The 7,242-nt window shown below is 48.7% G+C and overlaps 1 long non-coding RNA gene across 1 annotated transcript; it reads right to left on the bottom strand.

Annotated features, from left to right (window-relative positions):
• Window positions 1-3,380: 3,380 nt before the first annotated feature.
• LOC116534133 lies at window positions 3,381-4,755 on the bottom strand. Its single transcript, XR_004261601.1, has 2 exons — window positions 3,519-4,755; window positions 3,381-3,476 (listed from the first exon to the last, which is right to left on the bottom strand). It is a non-coding gene; the product is annotated as an uncharacterized LOC116534133 (long non-coding RNA).
• Between the last annotated feature and the right edge of the window lie 2,487 nt (window positions 4,756-7,242).

Genomic DNA, 7,242 nt, shown 5'->3' with positions numbered 1-7,242 from the left:
CTCCTGCCTCGCCTCCCAAGTAGCTGGAATTACAGGCACCCGCCACCATGCCAGATAATTTTTGTATTTGTATTAGAGACAGGGTTTCACCATGTTGGCCAGGCTGGTCTCAAACTGCTGACCTTGTGATCTGCCCACCTCGGCCTCGTCAAGTACTGGGATTATAGGCATAAGCCACCGCACCCAGCTAATAGGTTATTTTTCTTAGGAGGGGGATCCATAGCTTTCATTAGATTCTCAAAGGGGTCCATGATCCAGAAAAATGTCATAAACACTTCATTTCGTGGCTCCATTTTCTAAATGAACCATCCCCGGAGAGATCATAGTCTGGGGCATCAAGAACCTTGGGGCCGGAAGAACTGCAGGCAACGGGAGGCTGCCATTTCCCGCTCAGGGGTGGCGCATGGTGTGGCAGCCCTGGAGTACTTGGATGTGGTTTAAATGAGGAAGGAAAGCACACTTACTGAGAACCTAGCTAGGGGCCAGGAGTTGGGCTAAACAGTTTGTATTTGCCTTCCTGCTTGAGCTTCAGAGTTTCCCTGTGAGGTGGGACTTATTATCCTCATTTTACAGATGTGAACTCAGGCTCAGAGAACTTAAGGGCCTTCCCCTGTGTCACACAGCTAGCAAAGAGACAGAGCTAGAGATAGACCTGGGACCACATGGTCAAAGGAACGTCCTGTTTCCAGGGCCTCATGCAGCCCTGTCCCAACTATTGTGTCACTGAGGGGTGTGGTGCGGGGCACTGGCAGATACGTCACCTGACCTCTTGGAGGTTCATGTCTCATATGTTGAAAATGGAAATGCAGTCCCCCTCCCTCACCCCACTTTTTGGCCACTAGTTAAAGAGCAATTAAGAGCCAGGAGGACCAAGCCAAATTAGTTTAGTAGGCTCAACCCCACCTGCTGCTGACCCTCCAATCCTGGGGGAGGGTTCTGAGGTGAAGGCCCTTGGCCAGGTCTCCTGGGACAGAGGCCAGAGAACAGGCTGCTTCCACTGCTGCCTCTGCGCACACTGGGGTGGTGGCCAGGCAGCCTGCTCTGGTGCAAGTGTTTAAAGCCCACCTCAAGCTTTGTGAATATCAGGTTCTTTGATCAAGGTGGCAAAGGGAAAGGGTTCGAGTTAATTCACTGGAGGGAAGGGGGGGGCAGAGCAGAAGTGAGGACAGACCCACTTCTGAAGTGGCTCCCCCTTCACTCCATCCTGTCTGCAGACCCTCTTCACCTCCGGATTTCTGCCCGTCATGCCCAAGCTAGAAGGCCCCGTCCCTCACGCCCATTCTCCACTCCCAACCTGAAGCCACCAAAGGTGCATTAATTCATCTGGTGCTTTTGGTGAGGGGCTGGAAGCCCCTCTTTAAACTTGGTCTCCCACTTGAGAAATGCCAACATGGCACTCTCATCCACCCTCTCTTCCATGGTCCCTGCTCCTCCCCTGTCCTCAAGGGCTGGCCATGAAGGGCTTCCTTTGTGGCTGATTTCTCTTCCTTTCCAGACCCCGACACTCCTTCCTCCAAAGCACATTCACATAAGGCGGCCTTTCGTTAACGTCGGTAATTCATTCCCTTCAAACTTTAAATACTGCCCCTCTGGAGTGAGTGATTCTGACTTAGACGGGAGCCGTGGCCTGGCCTCTTTTGCTCCCTGTGGTACTAACACCCTGGCAATGGGCTTCATGTGGGGCTGTGCCTGAGCCGACAGCAGCCACCTTGGGGGACTCAGTCCTGCGAGTCCAATCACATGCTCCCTCTCAGGGAGTCAGAAGAAGCGGTTTCAAGAGAGAGCAAAACAAAAGCCAGAAGACACATGGCGGCTGGCATGAAGCTGCAGGAGACCGAAGAGACAGTGGGGCTAGGAGCAGAGACAGAGCCAAGTCCCACAGACGTCGGTGTTTGACCCCAGGCCCCTTTGAGCCCCGTGGTGCTCCAGTTCTCTAGAGGTTGAGCTAGGCTGACGCCCGCATTGCTGTGCCTGACCTTACCACAAGCCCCCCGCCCTGAGGTGACCCGAGCACATCACTGCTTCTCGAGACCTGAAAGAGCTCAAGGTAAATGTGCCCTGAGGAACACAGGAGGTGCCTCATGTTGAGCGCTGACGATGAGGCTGCACCCCAGGCTAGAGTCATTTTCAATCACCAGAGCAGGGCAGGCGTGGGAAACCCAGACCTAGGCATGAGCTAAGAAACAGACACGGCGGGCAGGAGGACAAAGGGTCCACAGTCAGCCCACGTCTGGGTACAGACCACAGGGGGCCGCAGATGTGTGGCTGGAACAGACAGAAAGACAGCCAGCATGGCTGGGCCCCAACACCCAGCCCACGTTCAGGGGCTCAGCTCCAGACCATGTTGGGGGCGCACAGCAAATGTATAAGGCATTTGAGATCAGGCATGGAAAAATACTGAGGCACTGTGTGTAGGTTATTTGTGCGTGAGAATAAACTCCTTGACCTTGAAAACAAGACAGGGAGTGGAGTGTGTGGTGTGATAAGGAACGCTGAAAACAGCCTCCTGAGGATACAGTTTGAGTGTGTACAAGGTCACACGCGCCTCATTAGCCCACCTCAAATGGCCATCTAGTGGATGTTTGTAGTTAATACAAGCCCTTTCAACAAATACTTGGAAGACAGATGCTGGGGCAGACTCTTCTCAGAAGAGCTACCTCCAGCCCTGCTCAGCTGGAAGTGTCTGAGTACTTCATTCTTGGCGTTCACTGCAAGCTATAAGCTCTGCGGACCGGCCGGAACAGGGCCTGGAGAACTCCGCTACAGCCCACAGTCAAATTTTAAAAGTTTCTTTAGTGCTCTTATGTTGATGGTGTGCTCCCTTAGTTTTTGTTTGAAACATTATCTTACTGTCATTCTTGAAACATCGCTGTCGACTCAATTCTAGAGTGACAATTGTTTTCCCTTGGCACTTTGAAGGTATCATATAGTATGGTATTCCGGCTTTCTTTGTTGCTGTTAAGAAGTTCGGGGTCATTCTAATTTTTGTTCCTTTGTAGGTGATCTTTCTCTAGGTGGTTTAAAATTTTCTTTTGTTTTCTTTTTATTTATTTACATTTATTTTAAGTTCATTGGCATATGTGCAAGCTTGTTATATAGGTAAACACGTGTCACCGGGGTTTGTTGTATAGATTATTTCATCACCCAGGTACTAAGCCCAGTACCCAATAATTATTCTTCCTGGTCCTCTTTCTCCTCCCACCCTCCACCTTCTGATAGGCCCCAGTGTGTGTTGTTCCCCTCCATGTGTCCATGTGTTCTCAGCATTTAGCTTCCACTTATAAGTGAGATCAAGCAGTATTTGGTTTTCTGTTCCTCTGTTAGTTTGCTGAGTATTATCAACTAGCTCCATCCATGTCCCTGAAAAATACATGATCTTGTTTTTTTTAGGGCTGCAACGATTTTCACTTGTGTTTTCAGTGCTCTACAGAAGTATAGAAAGTGGTGTCACAAACTCCCGCGTGCTCATTCCCCAGCTCCAGCAACTCAGCGCCACCTGTGTTTTTCTGTCTCCTTACCTACACTGTCTCCCTGCCAGGATTATTGTGAATCAGGTCTCAGACTTCTTATTGTTTCATCTATAACTGTTTTGGCGTGTATTTCTAAAATCATATTCTTTTAAATTGAAACATTTAAAAAAAGTTGTAGTGGACAAATTACAGGGTAAAATGCAAGCTAGGCACAAATTTCTAAGATAAAAGAGATTCCGAGGCTGTTTAGAACAGAGAGGGCCTGAGCAACTCATCCAGACACCAGACTGCCAGTTCACTCTCATTTACCCATCCTAACTTCCAACCCTACCCATTTCAGAGGCTGAGCCATTTGTCCGAGGTCACATAGAGAATGACTGGGAAAACCAGTAAGAGAATCTCCAATTCCGGGCTCTTTCCATAGCCCATGTTCTCTACCTAACATCGTTCTTTCATCTTCCCAAAGCCCTGAGAAAGAAAAGAGGTAGGGCGTGGGACTTGTGGCTATGGAGAAAGAAGAGCTGATGCTGCCAATGTGTATCAGAAGCAAAATTTGAACTCACCTTTCATGGCCTTCCTTAGCACGAATAGCCAAACACCAATACCTGTTATAAAGAGTGCACTTCTGCCGACTCCCGCCCTTGCGGTTTAATTTCTTAATTATTGAAAACCTCCTGTGTGCCAGGTGCTTCTCTAAGCCCTGGAGACACCGCACCGAATTAAGCTGATGTCCCTGGCTTTGTGCAACTTACATTCTAGCCAAGGAGAGGGAGCAGGCCCTCAACAAGGACATCCATGTGAGGGAAGCATCATGGAGAAAATAAAGCAAGGGGAGGGGCTGAGCAGTGTATGAGGGTGAGGTGACAGAGATGTCCTCTCCGATAAGGAGGCATTTCACCAGAGACCTGTGTTAACCTAAAGGACTGAAGAAGGTCAGAATCTACCTTAAACAGAGTTGATTCAAGCACAAAGATTGAGAACAGGCCTGTCCAGGAAGCCCAGGTTCCACAGAAGGGAAGTCTGTGTTCCAAAGTGAATTTTGGGATCCTTTACACAGAGGAAGCTTGGGAAAGCCTAATAGAATGTCAGCATCTTCCTATGTAAGGTTTAATGCATTGTTTAAATGATCTAGTAAGTCGAGGTGGTCTTTTTCTTTTGGGAAAGGTAGATTTAACCTTCCTCACTGAAGATTTAACAGTCTTGCATCTCAGGTGTCATCTGGTCTGAGTTAGGTACAGGACAATACAGCCCGTGCTCGACTTACGACCACGATTGGGACCGGGAGACCGGTCATAACACGATTTGGTTGTAAGTTGAGTAGGCTATATGTACAGTTGAAATGGTGCACACAGAGATGGTAGTGCTGCCAGAAGCTGGTCCGCACTGTCGTACACCCAGGTGGGCAATGTTTGCGCTGCCAGACGCGGAGCAGTTGTGGCTAGCGATTGTGGTCATAAAGTCGAATGGTCGTAAGTTGCATAGGTCGTAAGCCGATCAATACCTGTAAAGGAGGCAGTTAATCCATAACAAAGATATGGGTTTGGTAGTGGGGAAGGCCTGGTCTCTTGTCTCTCCTAGTCATTCACAGAAGGGGAACAATGGGGAAGAGAGTTCCTCTCTCAGAATTGGAAACAGGTGGTGTGAGTCAGTCTCAGGGTTTAACATCCCTCTGGGTGTAATAAACTTGGAGGGTCCTGAAACAATATTTTTCTTTGACACCTGAAGGAAGTGAGGAAGAGAACTCTATGGTTCTCTAATGGAAGAGCCCTTGGCATGTTCAAGGATCAAGAAGCCAGTATGATGATCACGGAGAGAGCAAAAAGAATTGCAGAAGATGAGATGAGAGACGAGCAGTGGGGCCAGAGTCCTCTTGGGTCTTCTAGGCACAGTCAAGATTGAGGGTTTGAGTCGGATGGGAGCTCCGGGAAGCCCAGTTGTTAACTCCTCTAAGCAGGAAGGGAGGGGTGAAGGGTGCTTGTGATAGGGTGTGAGGGTATTCGTTTCATTCTCAGACCGAACAGAAATGGGTTATAAATTATTTGTTCCTGTTTTCCATGTGACGATTTCCTTCCTTTGATGTAGAGACAAAACAGAAAGAACGTTTGCTTCTGTAGATTATCTTCAGAGTGCCTCTGTGCTTACAGATGCGTGTGCACATCGGAATGTCCCAACTCGAGGGTCCAGGGTGCTGTTGTTGCCTTTTTGGTTGCAAACACTTGTCCTTGAGGTGTTTGCCTTCTGACTTAAACCTAATCAGGGAATTGAATACCATGCTGTTAAGAGATCATATTTTGCATAAGCTGTTTTTGAGAGCATGGTGAATGACTGATTCCTCAGAGGGAATGCCTAGCTGACCTCAGTCCTTATTTCTTGTATGTGTGTGTCACTACAAGCTCTTTGACCAGAGAGTCGAGTATTGAACTAAACAATATTTCAGGGTCCTTTCTCTCCTCCAAGTCAGCGGTGAAATGGAAAAGCAGGGGCTTCAGAACCAGCCAGATCAGTTTCCACACCAGCTCTATGAGTCAGAAGCCTGGGGACGTGGGCGTGTGACTTGACTTAATGTCTGGGACTTTCCTCATCTGTGTCTATCAATATTAGGTTTTTTTTTTTTTTTTTTTTTTTTAAAAAGGACTGCAAGGACAGGTATTAAATATTAGCAGTGTTATCTCTGGGGTGAGTGATTTTTCTTTTCCTTAAAAAAATTTGTGATTTAATTACTTCCTACAGTGAAACAAATATTGCTTTTATAGTGGAAACATGATTCTAAGCAGAGCTGTGCAACACTGACGTGGCATGGGGTGAGAAGAAGGGGGTTGGGGAGGCGGTGTTTAGGGTTCAGAGTTTGAGTTTGCCTCATTCTGGTCTCAGCTCTGGAAGGAGTCAAGAACAAGATCCCAGAGCCCACCCCATCCCTCATGGATGACATACTGAGGGCTCAAGAAAATGCCTCCTTGCAGCCTGCCCCAGTTCCAGGCCGTCGCCTGAGTGACTTCCTTCAGAAAGCCTCTTGTGCCACAGGCACACCCAGAAAGAAGTATATCTTCAACTGAACAAGAAATAACATGAATAAAATATAAGTAAAATGTAAAGAATAAAAAATGCACTGCCACACTGGCTGGGCAGGAGGGTGAAAGTCGAGCCCCTCACAACAGGTAATGTCTATAAAAGCACAACCGAGGCCAGTGCCAAAGTCCACCCGCAGAAGGCGGGTCTGTCTCAACACCAGTCACTGTGAACCTTTAGAACTGGGGCTGTGGCTTCTTCCCGTCACTTGCCCAGATGTCAGTGAGACCACTCCACAGCAGGTGGGGGGAGCTGTGTGTCAGGAAAGTCCCAGCCACTAGGACAAGCTGCAGCCCAGGCAGACATTTCTGCCCTTGTGCAAAGAACAGAGGAACCCATTCAAGTTCACAGCGGCAGGTGGCACTTGAAAAGGCAGGGGTCAACTTGCAGGGCAGAAGTAAGCAGGGGAAGCCTTCCAGGGGGAGTGGGAGAGCCCAGCAGAGTTTAGAAGGAGGGCGGGGCACTAGTCTGAGTCCCTCTTTCCTCCTCAGGCAATGTTCAGGAAGACCCTGCAGTCTCTGTAGGCTCATGGGAGCACCCAGAACTGAGACAACACACAGATCCAGGCCACTCTAAGCTCTGCCTCCATTTGTACAGGACACAGTGTGTGTGTGTGTGTGTGTGTGTGCGCGCGCGCGCCTCCATTTGTACAGGACACAGTGTGTGTGTGTGTGTGTGTGTGTGTGTGTGTGTGTGTGTGTGTGTG

The sequence above is a fragment of the Sapajus apella genome, unplaced genomic scaffold (genome assembly GCF_009761245.1).
Source record: "Sapajus apella isolate SASKATOON/1434 unplaced genomic scaffold, GSC_monkey_1.0 scaffold86, whole genome shotgun sequence".
In the NCBI taxonomy this organism is placed as follows: domain Eukaryota; kingdom Metazoa; phylum Chordata; class Mammalia; order Primates; family Cebidae; genus Sapajus; species Sapajus apella.
The sequence above is the reverse complement of the archived record's forward strand: the minus strand, read 5'-3'. Positions and strand labels throughout refer to the sequence as shown.